The sequence below is a fragment of the Schistocerca serialis genome, chromosome 2, assembly GCF_023864345.2.
Source record: "Schistocerca serialis cubense isolate TAMUIC-IGC-003099 chromosome 2, iqSchSeri2.2, whole genome shotgun sequence".
Lineage (NCBI taxonomy): Eukaryota > Metazoa > Arthropoda > Insecta > Orthoptera > Acrididae > Schistocerca > Schistocerca serialis.
This window is the reverse complement of record NC_064639.1, coordinates 382,965,632-382,985,201: the sequence shown is the minus strand read 5'-3', so window position 1 is coordinate 382,985,201 and position 19,570 is coordinate 382,965,632.

The window sequence follows — 19,570 nt, the reverse complement described above, 5'->3', positions numbered from 1 at the left end:
TGAACAGTGGACGTTACATTTCAGATGTGTTATGACCCGTGGCTCTACCCTTCAATCGATCCCTGCGAAATACATTACAGCAGGATAATATACGACCGCATGTTGCAGGCCCTGTACGGGCCTTTCTGGATACAGAAAATGTTCGACTGCCGCCCTGGCCAGCACATTCTCCAGATCTCTCACCAATTGAAAACGTCTGGTCAATGGTGGCCGAGCAACTGGCTCGTCACAATACGCCAGTCACTACTCTTGATGAACTGTGGTACCGTGTTGAAGCGGCATGAGCAGTTGTACCTGTACACGCCACCCAAGCTGTGTTTGACTCAATGTCCAGGCGTATCAAGGCCGTTATTACGGCCAGAGGTGGTTGTTCTGGGTACTGATATCTCAGTATCTATGCACACAAACTGCGTGAAAATGTAATCACATGTCAGTTCTAGTATAATATATTTGTCCAATGAATACCCGTTTATCATCATTTCTTCTTGGTGTAGCAAATTTAATGGCCGGTAGTGTACGTTGGCGTCGAACGCCACGTAAATGGACTGTGCAGTATCTGGATCGGGTTAAAGTAGGAGAAATAGAGTTCGGCACCGTTCGTAGTCGCTCAGTAGAGCTAGTGGGTGCCCCGGCACGACACCTGAATGCGGCCCACACGCCAGACGTCCACACATCGCGATGCTCCCCTGGCAACGCTTTTTCCGCGCCCACCGCTGGCCGAGCAACTGCTGTTTCCGGCCCAGCGCCAGCCCGCGGCGCCAACATTTCCACGTTTGCTGCAACCTAATAACCAGCTCCAACAAAAACAGAATTATGAAGGATGATCATGGCCGCGTTTTTGTTGTTAGTCGCGCACTAATGCGTATCGCCTTGTGGCAGTCGAGACTTACGGCTCATTTGTCGCTATTATTTCTGTCCGAAAAAACTGAGCAGGAACCGCTCCACGTGCCCATCGGTTCCACGAAACCAACAGATGGTGCCAACGTTAGCGTTTACCCCGAGTGCGCATTTGGCACGGAAGGGTAGACTGTTTCGTTACGGAGAGTGCGCCCGACAGCCCAATAGCGTAATTCTTGATGAAGTTACCATTTTACCTGTAAAGTAGTGCGTCTCCCCACCAAAATTTTTCTCTGAAGGTAATTATGGCTGGTTGAAAATACATTTGCGTTTTTTTCTTTTCGCTTTCTGCTAAATGTTTGTAGGATATGATATTTTGTCTAATCGTAACAGAACATTTCCACTGAAGTGTGTCAATGTTTTTTCAGAAACTACAACATGGATGGCCTCACCAACCATCGTTTTTAATACAGTTTTGATTTCAGGCTGTGTTTAATGTTTAGTTTACAAACACTTATCTTCGGAAATGTTCCATTAATAGATCATTCCTGTTATTTGTCCCAATTTCTTCCTATAAAAAGACATTAAAAGATGCTACACTTATGTTACAGATACGCAAACACTGGAAGAAATAAACATTCATGTGATTTTAATCCAAACGGTATTGCGGAGGTCACACGAAACTGAAGAACTAAATTTCTGATGACGAAAATGTGACACTGACTGCGCAGGTTTTACGTTTTAAGGAGTGGTTGTGGTGTTAGGACGAAGTGCAGCCGATGACTGCTTTTAGTCATCAAAAATGCAGTATGTGAATGTTGTTTTCTTCGTTACACTAATTTGCATTGTATAGATGGTATTATCTGGCTTGTCTTAAGCAGAGGTAAGGACGTTCTTAAGCTCACAATATCCTCCTTGATATTAAGAAACCTAAGCAACGGTAACCGCCGTTGTAGTGATAGCTAATAATTGTAACTGAGTGACAGGAAAGTAGAAGGCGTGATGATTAAGTGAATTATTCTTAACAACATTTATTAAAAGAAAAATTAGAAGAACACTTAATCACCTCCAGTGATCACAATAAAAGAGACAGATCTGGAACAGTCACATGTAGCGGGCCATTCTTACCAAAAATTACATTTTTTTAAATAAATAAATTAAAAAAGGGTGAACGTAACAAGCATCAATTTGAATTCAACAACTAAGCCCAGTGGCCACCTTATTAAAAACTATTAAAATTTGAATTCAGTGATTAGGCCCAACGGTCACTTTACCAAATATTAGAAAATCTGAACTTCAGTGACACAACAGACACTATAACAAGAACAACAATTTGAATTCAGTAATTTATGCGCGACGACCACTTCACGAAGAAAAAAATGAAAATTGAACTTAATTAAGCAGGCACAATGGTCACCGTGACACAGTAGGTACAGTTTTTAGCTCTGATAATCTGAATCTTCACAAGCTGAGCAATTACAAATACGGAGGCTTATTAAGCACATGTCAGAAAAGGGAAAATGTAGTCCTCTGCAGGTTCCTTCCGTGTTGGTGACAGCTGCCTCAGGTGCCCTTCTGACGTGACATGCAGCATTACCGTGCTCCATCCGTTAAAACTTCCAGATCTTAGCAGACGTGAAGCCCTTGCTCTTTGCCAATAGCGGTCACGGTGAGCCTCTTATGCATTCTACTGTCCGAATACTTCGCTGATTCCCAATGCGTGGTAATTGCGCGCCCTCTAGCGCTGAGACTAATAACCAAAGTCGTTTCGTGAAATGATTAAAGAAAATAGCATTTATTTTTATCTTCATCTGTTCACACACAGAGCAGTGTTCTTCACCCGGTTCGATCACTGGAAACATTTTCAGTTTCGTCCCAACATAGTTGTCATTTGTGGTTTTCTGTAAGAATCTGGCGCGAAAACCACGCGTATTTTACCTTTCCTCAGAGCTAACTGATTTATGACATTTATTTTCTATACGGGTGGTCTTGCCGTCAGATACTTGAAGAAAACCAGAGAGATGCCAACTATGTTGGGAAGAAACTGAAAATGTTTCCAGTGACCGAACCGGGCGAAGAACACTGCTCTATGTGTGAACAGATGAAGATAAAAATACATCCTATTTTCGTTAATCATTAAACGAAACGACTCTGGTTATTAGAGAATAAAATCTTAATGGTGAACAAAACATGCTATTGAATATATTTTTCTTCGGAGAACAGTCGAGGTGGTTAAGTTTCCCGAGACTCGCTATTCGCGGGTGGTACTGTTGCCGGATGAGGAAAGCTTGGGGAAGAATGCCAAAAGCAAAAGGCAATCTGCAGTGCCCTATCAAAGGAACCACGAAGTATTCGCCGTAAGTGTTTTGGGAAAATCACGGTAAACCCCAAATCTAAATTTACATACTATCAATACCTGTTTCCCCGTCGTCGTTTCCTTTTACATTCGCGAATGAGGAAGAACAATTGATCGTAAACCTACGTGCGAACTCGAATGTCTCCTTCATAGGCTTTTCGCGAGATGTGCAGAAGAGGAAACAATACACTAGTCGACTCTTCTAGGAAGGTACGCTCTCGTATCTTCAATATTAGACCATACCGTGATGCAGAACGTCTTTATTGCATCGTCCGACACTGGAGATGGCTGAGCATATCCGTGACACTTTTCGTGTCGTGCTTACTAAATGAACCTGTAACGAAACGTCTTGCTCTTCTTTGGTTCAAATGGTTCAAATGGCTCTGAGCACTATGGGACTCAACTGCTGAGGTCATTAGTCCCCTAGAACTTAGAACTAGTTAAACCTAACTAACCTAAGGACATCACAAACATCCATGCCCGAGGCAGGATTCGAACCTGCGACCGTAGCGGTCTTGCGGTTCCAGACTGCAGCGCCTTTAACCGCACGGCCACGTCGGCCGGCTGCTCTTCTTTGGTTCTTGTCTGTTTCTTCTGCCCATCCAATCTGGTATGCACCCCAGACTGGCGAGCAACATTCAAGTATTGCTCGAAAGAGGGTTCTATGAGCTACCTCCTTTGTAGGCAAACTACACTTCCCTAGGATTCTTCGAATGAAATTGTTTGGCACCGGCCTTATCTGCGAATAGTTTTATGTCGCCGTTCCACTCTGAATCACTCAGTGGACATATTCCCAGATATTTCATTGATGTAACTGCTTCCAGATATTATGTTGCAAACGTGTAATCATAGAGTAACAGGTCTTTCTACCTATTTATGAGAGACACTCTTCACTGTTTTATGTTGACAGTAAAAGGTCAAACCCAGCAACAGGCCCCCATCCTCTGCAGGTCTTCCTGCATTCCACCAAAATTTTCTAGCGTTATGACTTCTCCGCATATATCATCTACGAAAAGTCTCATGAAACTTCAGACGTTGTGATAAGTAATGGTCCTGTAACAGTCTCTTGAGGTATGCCCAAAGTTACTTTCATTTCCGAAGAATGACATGGTGTGTTATGTTTGCTAGAAACTTTGAGTCCAGTCCGTAACCTCGTGTTTTGTTCTTTAGGCGGAAGTGCCGAACCGTGTCGAACGCCTCCCGGAAGTCAAAGAGCACAGCATTAATCTGGAAGCCGGTATCTGATACTCCTGGGTCAAAAGCAATCGTTTTTTTTACCCATTTTCCTTCGTACAAAGCATACTTACAAAAGAGAGTTTCAGTCTCCAGGAGAATAAAAATGTCCCATTACTCTACAACAGACCAAAGTCACAGATATAGGCGTAGAGGTTGCTGTGTCTGTTCGACGAGACTCCTTGGAAGTGGAAATAACCTGTGACTTTTTTCTTTTTTTTTCTTTCCTTTTCTCTCAATCACCATGAACACTTTGCTGCTCCATCAATATACTGTACTTTACGGTGCCTCTAGAAGATGCACAAGTTCTTTTGCATACACTACGTCAAATCGTACTGATATCCCATCAGGTCGAACGGCATTTCTTTCTAGAAGGATTTCAATTGTTTTTCTACCCTAAGGTCATGTATTTCGATATCTTAAAAATTTGTATTTGTGGAGATCCACGGCCTCCATATGCTTAATAAACGTAAACATGGTCCGTAGTAGGCTGTAATGTGATTTTTATTTAATCGTGCGATTACCTAATTTCGACTATTTGACAATGGCAAGGAGTCGAAATTAGCAAATCGCTCGATTAAATGTAAATAACATTACAGCCAACTAAGGTCCATGCTTATATTTATTATTTCGATACTTGTCATTATGACTGCAGTGCGAGCTCTCTCAATGATTCCGTTTTGTAAAGAGGCGTTTAGTGTTTCAACCTTCGTCTTTCAACCTCCGTTCCGATGCCATTACGGTTACAAAGTTGAAACGTCCCCTTAGAAAAATTGTAAATGACTTTGCTTAAACCGACACACAATATTTTTAGCGCAACGCAATCTGGCTTTCAATAATCCGTACAAAAGAATGGCCCTGACTAACAATAACCTATACCTTTCATGAATCACTTACCTCACAAAAATCTTCGTTACTGGAAGTACTGCAATACAGCGAGCGCCAATACTGCCATCTAAATAAAAGATTCTAACTACTGAAGTCACTAACTACTGATAGGCATAGTTAGCAAATGAAAGATTTTGATAGAGAACAAACAATGTATTTACCTTAATAGTGTTGAAAAGTTATAATATATATCAGTTCATGAAATCCAGTCTTAAAAATTTACTCTCTCTGATGGACACACGTCCAGATCATCCGCTCTCAAAAGTCCGCCATTTCACTCCCCACATCCACCACTGCTTGCGGCTCACCTCCAACTACGTAACGCTACGCGCTGTTAACAGCCAACTGCCAAACACTACAATAGCAAATTCCAGCAATGCAAACCAGCCACAGACTTCACACAGCACAGCCAGTGATTTTCATGCAGAGCGCTACGTGGCGTTACCAACATAAACGCGTACAGAGTGTCTGAAATGATGGCTCTGAGGCGTTTACTATGTGGCTGGATGAGCATTTGAACCGTCGTCCTTCTGAATACAGATCCAGTGTTTTACCATACCCCAACTCTTTCCGTTGTTGGCGGATGAATTACGCAGGCACCAACCAGTTCTCACGCTGCCAATCTGCCAGCGACTCTTCCTTACTTTCCAAACTGTTTAGAAACTTCCCTGCGTACCTCACTGGACAGGCGCTGCTGGGACAAAGTATAGTTCGGATAATGAATACGTTTCCAGAACGCAACATGCAGGGAACAGGTGAGTATCTCAGATAAAGAATGGACAGAGTGTGCGTGTGGTCTGTCCCGTTATTATGCGGACCTGATTTAATAAAGAGGAAACGAGGACGGAGTGAAACTTTCCCAGATACACTGTGCACGACCCAGATGACAGAACGTCGCATGCGACAGTTCTGTTTTCCCTCAAAAATCGTTATAACAGAGCGATAGTCTCCTTAATGAAAAGCTGCAGTGTCACGCTGTGTGTAATTTTCTGCTCTATCTAAAGACGTACTTCACAGCTGGCTCTCGGCGTAAGAATGGGACGTTGACATCTCCCAAGACCCGGCAGTACATCTGTGCTGCAATTGCACGACATTAGCACAGCTTCGGACGTTTTCCCACGGTGGTCGTCCCTTTTGACGGCAGGCACATCTCGAGTTCTAATCTTTGTCCCCCCGGCGTAGCTGCGCTCCGGCTGTTAATGTCAACGCGACATGCTACGTCCACGGGCAATACAAAAAGTAATGCGGCGCTGAATGGCTGTGGGGAGCGCCTTATAATTTAAGCCGACAGAGGAAGCAGTTGAACGTCATTAGTTCTCCAAATAACTGCTACTTACCTTCTGAACTAAATGCGTCCGCCGTGTCGTCGTGCTGTTGTCCCTCGCGGAGGCAGAGAAACGAATCTCGTTGACCGACAAGTGTCGGGCCAGCGGCGGTGGCCACTCGGAGACAAGGCCGGCCCCTCATTGTGCACCGCTCATTGTTCTGTCACGGGAGACGGAATACTCGTAATTTAGGCCCGCTGGAACAACAGGTAATTCCGGGCGAGAAGGTGGCACCGAGGCTCGCGGTGGCCGCAGCCGTAATTACACGGCCGATTGCGCGTCACGCGATCTGCCGGGCCACCCAGGGGCAGAGACGTTTGCTGACCGCAGGCGGCAGCACCTGCGCCACTGGCCGGCCTCGTGACGTCACCACTAGAAGGCCGGCTCCTGCATACGCGCTGCTATTTGTTGCTCTCTCTTCTGGCTGGCAGGCTGCAGCGTCAGAAGACCAGCGAAGTGCAGGATGACCTGCAGAGAAGCGAAGAATTGTGCGAGGACTGGCAGTTGACTAGATTCAACATAATTCTTGCTCTGTAGATCATTATGAGGATATACCCAACGATGTAGGATTTCATAGAAATATATAATAAGGGAGAGTGGATGAATAAGTGTGCACGCAGATAAATTTGACATATTCATAACAACTTTACATTTACGAAGGGCAATGTCCATTGCTTGACATAGTGTAGCACCCTACCCGTGACTTATCTGGTTTTGGCATGTGTTCACCCCAGCTAATTGACTAACAGATCAACAGAGAGTGCAAAACTGCCGCAATATCGGATAACGCAAAGAAAGTAATAAGGCCCTGTGACTCCTGTTTGAACTGCGGTGGCAGTGTTGACATTAATTGATTCAGAATTGATCACTTTCAATTAAAAATGGGTTCACATTGATGTTATATTCAGCTATTGAACAACAGATGCAAATGTTCAACATAAAATTAATTAAGAAAGTGACTTGGGATTTCAACTACTTGATTGAAAACAGATGCAGTCGATTAACATAAATTTATTTTAATTCCTGACCTTCCATCATCACATTACATGACTCGTATCAGGCAGTGGTAATAAATTGCGTTTACATGGAGTAAAGCACGATAAATCAAAATTAATTCCTATCGACTGACTCAGGCGTAACACGAAGTGCGAGAAGAATTCCCCAATACAAGCCCCATGAAATCCTTGTGGAAACTTTGCCGACGAGATCCACCAAATTAATGTGGCATAAATCAAGCCAGAGTGGGTGCAATATCACTGAATTCAGCATCATTGTGATGATGTCGGCGGGCCTCGTGGTGCTGCAAGGCTGCGCTCATCTATTCACTCCTAGCTATCTGGCTCAGTACATAGCTGAACCAAAACTTTCTATCTTCAAGCTCAATCGTTCCATTTGCTAAGTCCTTAACTTCAGAGATGCTCACTCTTTCTCAGGCAAGCTGAGTCAAGAATGCCACGTCTGCATTCTAGGCAAGCTGGGAATGGAAGACCCCTATGGAGACTTCTCCCATTCTGCTCTTCGCCTCGGTTTCCCCTCCAGCAAAATCAGTTACGCCAATTGCAGCACAAGTCGCGTTAATTATATGTCGCTTCCCAGTGCCGACCAGTGCCTGCTCTGGGAAGTGAACAAATTCCCACAAAATTTCCCTTCCTCTCAACTTCTGCTATTTAGCTTCTCCCAGGCCACCCATCAAGATTAGCGTCTGCACAAAACACCAATTTTTCCGGAATTCGGACACCCAGGAGAGTACTTCAAATTTCTTGGTCCTACGTTCCCATTGGAGGCCAGCGTATTTCATTCTGTCGCTCTTCACCTGATTTACTTCAGACTCTGCAGACCGTGAATTCAGCGTGAAGTTGCTATAGTCATGAACACACGTATTTTGGTCTCTGTTGACCACTTCACCGTAGCTTTGCACGGCTTTCTCGCATGTTTCACTGAAAACAGGATGACGAACATTTATCAACAGGCGTACAAGTTCTCTGTCTGCTTCCCGGTACACCAGCATGGAGTCAACCACCCACTCACTGTCACTCATCTTAAGGCAGCTGGAGGCTGCGCGCCGTTACCGCTTTCTCAGAGCTTGAGCTGCCCTAAGCTGCCTATTGTTGCTTCCCTTCGCTGCTCCCCAGCCGGCCACGTTCAACTCTGAATACTTCCCTGGGATAAACTAGCCTCCAGTAAATCAACGCGTTTCCACAAATTTTTCATGTCATGTGAATTACTTTATATCAGCCAACATTAATTATTCCAATATGTCCATACTATACCCTCTACATGATGCATTGTGCCTTGTCAGTCATTTTTGTTCAGCCCTATTGTTCGCTCAACGTGAGTTAGGTGATCTTTAACGACTTCATGTAAGGGGAATAGTTCTTGCCATCTTACAATAGGATCACAAAAACATATTTTAATCAGTGAAGTGATGATGGTTCATCATTTTAACAAATACTGCACATTCATCATTAATGATGGTTTTGCCAAATGAAGCCTGAGAACTTTCCCTAGCCACGAAGTTACTCTGTGACATTCTGTAATAGATCCCTGTACATTATGACATAGTATGATATACACCAGAATAAAGATCCAGCTTAAAAGTTGCAAAAATAATTGAGCAAGTCCCTAGTAGACTTCAATCAAAACAGCTACTGCAGACTACTGGGCTTTTCATTTAGTTCTATATTTTAATATTTTAACACCTGTATATATGCACCTGATATACCGTATGAATTGGTCAGTTTATTATGTATCATAACAAGTAAGCTAAAACCAACTGTATGAAAGACTGCTATAGTTTCTCTACATTTACGACACTAAATAAATGTAAATGTAAAAAATAGTAACAGTAATAAATAGTGAAAAATAGTAATAAAGTGTAAGAAATGGTAAAATGAAATTTAGATGAAAATATCATCAAACCATGAAACAGATGACTCAAAAAAAATAATAATAATAAACAGTCGATGGAGCCCAATTCCCTACTCCATGGTGTAATTACTCACAATGGTTCAGAAAGTGTGTGCTTCAGAGGGGAAGGTTATATGAATGAAAATAATCGACACTTAAATTACCTATCAATTGCTGTTAGGAACTCAGAATATTCAAATGTTTTTAAAAGTAACATGGAGTGTGTAATCATTTTTGCTTTCACATTTGAACAGTTTTTGGAATGCCCATCGCTCAGATAAGCTGTCAGTCATGTATTGGGGTGTCCCTTATCGAGCGCAGGAAACATGATTCCAAGCACAGCGCAAATGTGTTATCAACTCTTAAATGAATGTTTCAGAGTTTTTAAATATTTCACGTCCATGGGGACCACTCTACTTAAGATAGATGGAATTAATGTTAGCAGATCTCTTTTTATTTTGTAAATATGTATTATTTGTCTTACCTGTTTCTCCACAAGTGCGAAATAACTCATTACATTTTGTACTGTGTAGGTTGCATCTTAAATGCGCCAGTACACTGTCATAATCATCATCATTATCAACATCATCACAAAGTCTAGAAAGGTCTGGTACCTGCGATGCCCGGCGTTTCCTCCTTACTTCTGGTTTTGTTTTTATGTTTTACTGGCTGTTCAGTACAGCACTCTCATTCAGCTTCCCCATTCTTTTTCATCACCCCAGTCTGTTGCTTGTTTTTATTCCTTACTTCTGCATTTCAGCCTCGTCCAGCTTACATTTCATGAGAGTGTGCACCAGCTTTTCCTCTGCCCTCTGTTATCCCAGGCCGCCACTACACACTAAAGCGACGATATTCTCTGTGTTAAAGCGTTATATTTAAAAAGCAATCGATGCAATGATTAGTTACTGGTCTTAATAACATTCTGAAGAAAGTAAATCAGTAATAACTGTAACCTTACCTTCTTAGTTCCGTCTGTTGGAAACAACAAGAAATTATCCTGTTTTATTTGCCTCACTCTCACGTGTTCCACAACTCAATTGGCGCTTTTATGTCTCTATTTATTACCTATATGTGTTACCATATGGCAGTAGTAGTCAGAAGTCATGTCGTTTATTGTGAGCTTCAAATATTGACTGTTTATGGATTACACGCCGTTCATACTTCCCCAGCTCTCCCTTAGATGTGTACAAAATGAGGAGAGATCTGCTAATATTAATTCCATAGATGTTAAATGGAATGGTCCTTATGGATATTAAATCACTAAAAACTCTGAAACATTCATTTAAGTGCCAATAACAAATTTCTCGCAAAGCATGTAAGTATAGGATACACTATGGTGAATATTACAACTTCTAGGTTCTGTAGCCACGAGTCATCACAGAGGAAATTCAGTTTACAACAGTTATTTACACTGATCGTGTGGCTGCGCTGAAGACGTATTGGATAGATTTTCTGTAACGCACAGGTTATCTGATATTATCAGCCGTATATACATGCATCAATCAGTTCTATTTGTCAATGAGTAGGAGGCATTGGTCACCAATGTTAAACTGAATTTCATTAGTAATTAATCCCCTTATGGCGGATGGCAAATTAGTGAAAATATATGTTCCTGCACAATGGACACTTTTCTAGACCAAAGCAAGAGGCTGAAAATCTTAGTGAAGATTAACCTTTAATACTAATTCCAAGAACTGAGCTGTTGGTTGGAAAAATAGGTACACGATTAATGACAAATGTCATACAAGAATAAATGTACTGTGTAGCAGTAGATAGTATCCCCAGTTCCTTGAACAGGCCTCTGCAGGCATTCCTTGAGTTTTCAGCACAAGTTTCTGGACTCGGAAATTTTTACGTTAGTTTTATTAGTTACCACTAAACCTTGTCCCATATACAATTACGGAATGAAAGTGGCGAAAGAAGGACATATTCCTTATTTTTATATAATGTAGTTCTGACATCATTGACATTGAAAATAAGAAATTGTTTAGGCGCTTGAGCAGTTCTGGCGTGTGGTCCTTCCAGCAGCATTAATTGTCAAATTATATATCAGTAATGTAACACCGAGACTGAGAGACTATCCATTCTTGAGATTAAATGTAAAAACAAAGGATACTCTATAATCAACTGCCATGCACCCATAAACCAGGACAACAAAAATAACCCGGAGAAAGTTGAAGAATTTTGTGAGATACTTGAAATGGAACTGGATAGATGCTCAAAGAAGAACATAAAAATGTTAGTAGGCGATTTTAACGCACAAATAGGAAGGGAGAAAAAATACCATGGAACAGTAGGCCTCTTCCCAGGTCACAAAAGAACTTCAAAAAATGGAGAAAGGCTTATAGAGGTATGTAGGCATTTCAACTTGAAAATAATGCCAACACATTTCAAAAAGCTGAGCCGAAAAACTAAAACATGGAGATCACCAAATCCACTTCTCGGAAAATTCCAAATTGACCATGTGGCTATCTCACTTCATTGTCAAGAAGAAATTCAAAACACTAAAGTGCTGAAAAGCCTTGATGTTGATTCAGACCACTATTTGACTACGATTAAATTCAGACCACTCCCATTTCGAAAAGAGAAGAAAACCTTTTACAAAATTCCAAAATATAACACAGAAACGTTAAAAAATGAAGAAATTAAACAACGGTTTCAAAGAGCATTGCACAAAGATAGCGATGGCATATCCACAATAAATAAGGAAGCGGGATGGGAGGAGATCAAAAACGAAATAGTTGAAATAGCAAAAGAAAATTGTCTCGTGAAAAGAGTAAGAAGACATCCATGGTGGGACAATGAATGTGATGAGAACCTGGAGAAGAGACAGAAATTGTGGCAGAAATGGAACTCCACAAAAGATCCTCAAGATCTTGACAATTTTAAAATCCAGAGAAGAGAAACAGCTAAGCTTTTCCGTAATAAAAAAAGAAGACAATTTCAGGATAACCTAGAACAGATTGAGGAAGACTTTAAAAGAAATAATTCTAGACATTTCTACAAAACTTTTAGAAAACAGCTAACCAAATACCAATCCCCAAATTTATGTTTTAAAGATGAAGAGAACAAGCTAGGTTTGACAAACAAGACTAATTGTGAAATATTAGCAAAATATTTCTAGAATCTACTAAATTGTGAACCACCCAAAGATAAAATGAGTTTTGAAAACCACCGAAATACTAATACCGAGTCAAAACCTCCAGACGCTGAAGAAATAAAACACATAATACACAGTCTAAAAAACAATAAAGCCCCAGGTGAAGACTCCATAGTACCAGAAATCCTAAAAATAATGGATACCAACCTCCCACAAGTTTTGGAGCATATGTTTAAGAAGATCTGGGACGAAGAAAGAATTCCTGAAGACTGGCAGTGTGCCCTGATACACCCACTACACAAAAAGGGGAATAAGATGAATGTTAATAATTATAGAGGGATCTCGCTACTACCAGTAGGATACAAAATTTTGTCAAGGAAATTACTTCAAATCGTGGAGCCAGTTCTGGATAAAAAAATAGGTGAATATCAAACAGGTTTTAGACAAGGTAGATCCTGTGTTGAACAAATATTTAACCTGAAAACACTAATTCGTTACAGAATCTCAAGAGGCCAGAGATTTGCAATAGTATTTGTAGATTTCAAAAAAGCATACGACTCGGTAGATAGAGAAACATTACTGAAAGTATTGGAAGAATTTGGGGTCGATACGAAAACAATTCAAATTATCAAACAGACGCTAACAAACAGTAAGGCCAAAGTTAAATTTATGGGTGAAATTTCAAGGAAGTTCGAAATTAAAACAGGTGTTAGACAAGGTGATGGTTTATCCCCAATCCTCTTCAACTGCGTACTGGAAAAGATATTGAGAATATGGAAAGAAGAACTCAAAGGCACCAAGAATGACATCAGAATTGGAACAAAAAAAGAAAAAATAGAAGTGGACTGTTTAGCTTTTGCAGACGATCTGGCAATAATTACAGAAAACGAAGAAATAGCTCAGAACTACCTGGAGAAACTACAAGAAGTTTCGGCCAGAGCTGGACTGCAGATTTCATTTGAAAAAACCGTGTATATGTCTAATCATAGAAATAACAAGAAAAATCTTATTACTAAATACGGCAATATTAAGAGAGTAGAAAAATTTAAGTATTTAGGTGAAATAATTCAAGTGAATGGTTTAGACAAGAGTGCAAACCAGGCGAGAGCAAGGAAAATGGAATTTGCTTTTCAAAAAACCAAAGACATATATAACAAAAAAACATTTCGATTCAAGCTAAATTAAGACATTATAAAACTGTCATTAGACCAGAATGCCTGTATGCATCGGAGTGCCTAACTCTTAACAAAAAGGGGGAAATAGAAAACATGGAAAAGAAAGAAAGGAAAATTTTGAGAAAAATATTAGGACCGAGAAAGATTGGAGAAGAGTACAAGCTAAAGAGTAATAACGAAATATACAAAACTATTGAGAAAGTGAGTGAGGCAATGCGTAAACGCAGACTAACGTTTTATGGTCACCTGTCGAGGATGGATGGAAACAGACTAACAAGAAAAGTGTTTGAACATAGTAACAGGAACGAAAAAACCAACAATAAATGGATACAGATGGTGAAAAAGGATTTGGCCTATTTTAATGTCACCCGTGAGTCAATCAGGGACAGGGAAAAGTTTAGACAAATAGTGAACGAAATTAAGTGTTTTCCAGACGGAACGAAACTAAAGAATAATAACAGGAAATGGTCGGAAGAGCGGAGGAGGAACCACTCGAAAATGATGAGGAAATATTGGGAAGAGAGAAAAAAAGATCAAAAAGCCGGGCAAGTGAATTGTTGAACGTGGTCCAAAGATGGCCGAAATCGAAAGAAGAAGAAGAATGTAACACCGAGAGGCTTTTCTACGTACTTGTCAAATTTTTAACATATACTAGGAAGAACCCTCTTACAATTTCTGAAATGAGCACAGTCTTTTTCTTTTTTTGCAGTTTAATGACAAATAATTGTCGAGGAGCTATTTACTAACACCACTTAAAGTTTCATTAGCCGAACTTCCAAAAACTATACTTGATTTGCTATTCGTTGCAAAATTTGTAACGTACATATTTGTTCAGCATAAATATATGGAGAAATCAATTGATGTTTGATAACACTATAGACGACAAAACAATGGAAACACTAACAAGCCTAAAAGACCTGTGAGGAACCGCCCGGAGCAGCATGAAATAGAAGGACCAAAGAAAACTAATTTTAGGAAAATCAGATCCCAATGGAGATTCTTCGGAGGAATATGAAATAAATTTCGTTCAGCCGGCCGAAGTGGCCGTGCGGTTAAAGGCGCTGCAGTCTGGAACCGCAAGACCGCTATGGTCGCAGGTTCGAATCCTGCCTCGGGCATGGATGTTTGTGATGTCCTTAGGTTAGTTAGGTTTAACTAGTTCTAAGTTCTAGGGGACTAATAACGTCAGCAGTTGAGTCCCATAGTGCTCAGAGCCATTTGAACCATTTGAACCAAATTTCGTTCATCCACAAAATAAGTGGCTTAAAAACGATTCACGAATATTGCTTATCAATGAATTGCTTAACAGGTAGAATTATTAGATGAGGTACACAATATCCAACGAAGAGTGGCATGTTTCATTACGGTTTCAGCAGAAGGCGCTAGAGCGCTACGAGACGCTCATTATATTTCTATGGAAGACGTGACAAAGAGACGTTGTACGAGCATATCGCAGAGATTTGTGAGAGAGGAGTGTCGGAGAATATATTAAATCTTACCATAAACATCTCGTGAAAAAATCATGACGGAAACATCAGAGAAATTAGATTTCACACAGACAATCACACTTCCCATCTTCCCAAGTAGCATTCGCAAATGCACCAGGCTAGGTGTAAAATGGTAGTGCAGCCAGAAGTAGCTCCGCCCTCTTGCGAAGTATAGCTGAGAACATACACTGTGAATCCGAAAACAATGGAAAAAATTTGGAACCTTATTCAGGGATATTTTCTGATTATTTTGGTGTAAGGAAGCTGCGGTCTCCGATGGCTCATTACAGATTAATGATGTCATCATGATTTATTCGACTGGTTACTTTAATTACCTTGATTGCTGTGCAAATAACATGCAGTTACCCTGACGTACAGCAGAAAACTCTGAGAATTTCAACAACCCTCAGGCGAAACCTGTACATCAGCGTCTACACTTACGTCACTACTCAGCAGTTCATTCTGAGTTGCTGGAAGAGGGTTTTTCGAACCACCTTCAGACTATTTACCTACTGTACCACTCTCTAACAGCGCGTGGGAAAAACGAACACTTAAATCTTTCTGCACGAGCTCTTATTTTCTTATTTTATTACGATAAACATTTCTCTCTATGTAGATTGGCGGCAGTAAAATATTTCCAGATTCAGAGGAGAAACGTGGTGATTGAAATTTCGTGAAAAGTTCTCACCACGAAGCAAAACGTCTTTGTTTTCATGTTAGCAACCCCAACTCGATTATCATATCCGTGACACTTTGCCCCCTACTTTTATCAGTGTGTGTTCAATCATTCTTGTCAGTGTACAGTGTTCAACTTGAGACAAATGCGGAGCTCTTCACTCATAGATACTGTTGTCGACCACCATGATCACGACGGCGGATACAGCGGAGTACCGTCGACTCCCTTACACGTTCAAGAATGCTGGGCATAGTACTTCCGCGTCTGCGACAGATCTATGAAGCAGATCCATTTGAATTTCGACCAGACTCTCGTAAACTAGGCTCTTCACATGTCTCCAGAAGAAGAAGTCATGTCTGGCTGCTCTTCCAGCCATAAAAAAACTGTGGTTGCAATTGAAATTCAGTAGATGGTCTACGAAACCGAGGTATCATCATCACATAGCGCTGAACTACCCATATCTGTGTTGCGGTACTTACGATACGTACGATGTTGCTGTGAGCTACACGATTCTGAGTATATTTCAGTAATGTTATAATTTCCGTTACCCATGGATCATAAATCATTCAAACTGGAGGATATGACCTACTTTAAGCCAAATAACAGACCCAAACATCCACTAGTCTTTGAGCCGTCCTCTGTTAACGGCTTCACCGAACGTCGCTAGGTAACAGAATGTGCGCAGCGCACCACTCTCTTGGTCAAACATTTCTGCTGTTGACCTGCTTCGCTGATGGTTTTCCTTCAAATAAATCCTAAGATACACTCACAAGACTGAGTACAGCATTCTCCGTACCACCAGCGCCTTGGAAGTATATACCAGAAAACGACTCCTCCGCGTGGCAGTCAGCCACGTTAACCATCTAGTGACGAAGGTAGACTAATTATTGAAAGAGAACTGTAAAATCAGTTAGACAACTATGAAAATTTGATGAACAACATACATGTACCAGGAACAAGGTATAATGTTTGTACAGAGCATTATGTTTACGAATAAGGTGTTCAAATGGATCTGAGCACTATGGGACTTGACATCTGTCATCAGTCCCCTAGAACTTAGAACTACTTAAACCTAACTAACCTAAGGACATCACACACATCCATGCCCGAGGCCGGATTCGAACCTGCGACCGTAGTGGTCGCTCGGTTCCAGACTGAAGCGCCTAGAACCGCCCGGTCACAGCGGCCGGCAAATAAAGTGTCAGTTCTATTTACATGAGAAAAGTGTGTTTTCTGGCATAACAGCCATTCATTCTGACACGAAATTCCATAAGCGAAGTTTACAAAAGGATGGTGAGCGTTGTGTTGTAAGTGGTTCCACAAATGTCGCTGCACGTTTTGCTAGAGCGATGGAGTCATGCTGAGAGAACAAACGGTATCCTTCCCTTGTCACGACAAGTTGTGGCCGATCATCGATGAAGGGATTCACTCATTATACTGGGGGACCGTTGTTCGGGCTACCTAAAGTCCCACTTGTCTTCAAGAAGTTTCACGATGTTCTCACACAAAAAGGAGCCTCAGTTAAATCCCATTATTAGTGAATAAGTTCATAAATTATCAGCAGAATCTGACTCTGCTCAGCTAGAGAAAAGTTCCTGATATCGCTGATACTTCCAAAATTAATTTACTTCATTATAGAAACTTCATCTGCTAAGCTTAACATACCCACTAGGCAAAGACAAACCATCCCAACCACCCACGGTATCATTTCAGTAGGTAAAATGAAGCGGTTAGCATTTATTACAAAATACTGTCGGTAATGTGGTGATCAGTATCTGTAAGTCATACCCTCTTCTGTTTTCGACTGACAATTTAAACCGATAATCTCCAAAGTGGAGTAACATGTTGTGAGGGGTAAACTCCGTGTTCCTACTTTTCCCAAAGGAGTTCAACACTGTGCCACAGTGTCGACTTATAACTAACATATCTTCTGAAACATGTAATTGAATCAAATATGTATGACGTTTCGAGTAAGTATGTTGTAGTGACCAGTGGAAGTTTAACAGAAACGAAAGTACCATCTACTAAGTCCGAAGAAGTGTCATAGGACTGTTCTTCGTTATATTTATTTCTAAGCGCCGACAGCACTATCATAATGATTTAAGACACTCCTGTGCTAACAGGACAGCTGGATGACTGTGAAGGAGCGGTGAACGATTTAGCATTTCCAATCGTGCATTGACTGACAGCGTTCTTAAAAGGTAGAGAGAACCTAACAGTGGGCTATCCAGTGACAAATTAAGCAAATGAAGTAGTAAACTTAGGTAGCTGGTCATATCATTCGATTACCTAGTGGTAATATTATAAAACCGAGATATCAAACGAACTGGTGAAATCAACAGTAGTAAAGGCGAAGGAAAACGTAGATGGATTTTTTTTTCATCAGTCTTCGGACTGGTTTCAATCGGCCTTGCGTCAGCCTCTTCATCTCAGAGTAACACTTGCAACCTACGTCCACAAGTATTCGCTGGATGTATTCCAATCTCTGTCCTTCTACAAAGTTTTTACCCTCTACAGCTGCCTCTAGCGCCATGGATGTCATTCCCTGCTACCTTAACAGACTTCATATCATCCTGTCCCTTCTTCTTGTTAGTGTTTACCGCATATTCCTTTCCTCTCCGATTCTGAGCAGAACCTCCACGTTCCTTACCTTATCAGTCCACCTAATTTTCAGCATTCATCTGTAGCACAACATCTCAAATTCGTCGATTCTCTTCTGTTCCGGTTTTCACACAGTCCATGTTTCACTACCACACAATGCTATACTCCAAACGTAAATTCTCAGAAATGTCTTCCTCAAATCGAAGCCTATGTTTGATGCTAATAGACTTCTCTTGGCCAGAAATGTCCTTTTTGCTATTGCTAGTCTGCTTTTGATGTCCTTCTTGCTCCGATTATCATTGGTTATTTTGCTGCCTAGATAGCAGAATTCCTTAACTTCATCTACTTCATGACCATCATTCTTGATGTTAAGTTGCCCGCTGTTTCCATTTCTGCTACTTCTCATTACTTTCGTCTTTCTTCCATTTACTCTCAATCCATATTCAATACTTATTGGATTGTTCTTCACTTTCTATCGGGATACCAATGTCATCAGCAAATCATATCATTGATGTCCATTCACGTTGAATTTTAATTCCACTCCTGAAACTTTCTTTTATTTACATCAATGCTCCTTCGATGTACAGACTAAACAGTAGGGGCGAAAGACTACATCCGCGTCTTACACCCTTTTTCACCCACACTCCCATTATTCCCTCTTGGCTCTTGCACATATTGTATATTACCCGTCTCCCAGTATAGAGTTCTCCTGTTTTTTTCAGAATTTCGAACATCTTGTGCCATTTCACTTTGAGAACGGTTTTACCAGATTGACAAAACAGATGAACGTGTATTGATCTTTCTTTAGTCTTCCCACCATTATAAACCGCAACGTCAGAATTGCCGCTCTGGTACCTTTGTCTTTCCTAAAGCCGAACTAATAATCATCTAAATATCCACAATTTTATTTTCCGTTGTTTGCATGGGGCCTTAACTGAATAAAATGCAAATATTTTTAGTAGCTGTATGTCCGGCTACGAAGCCT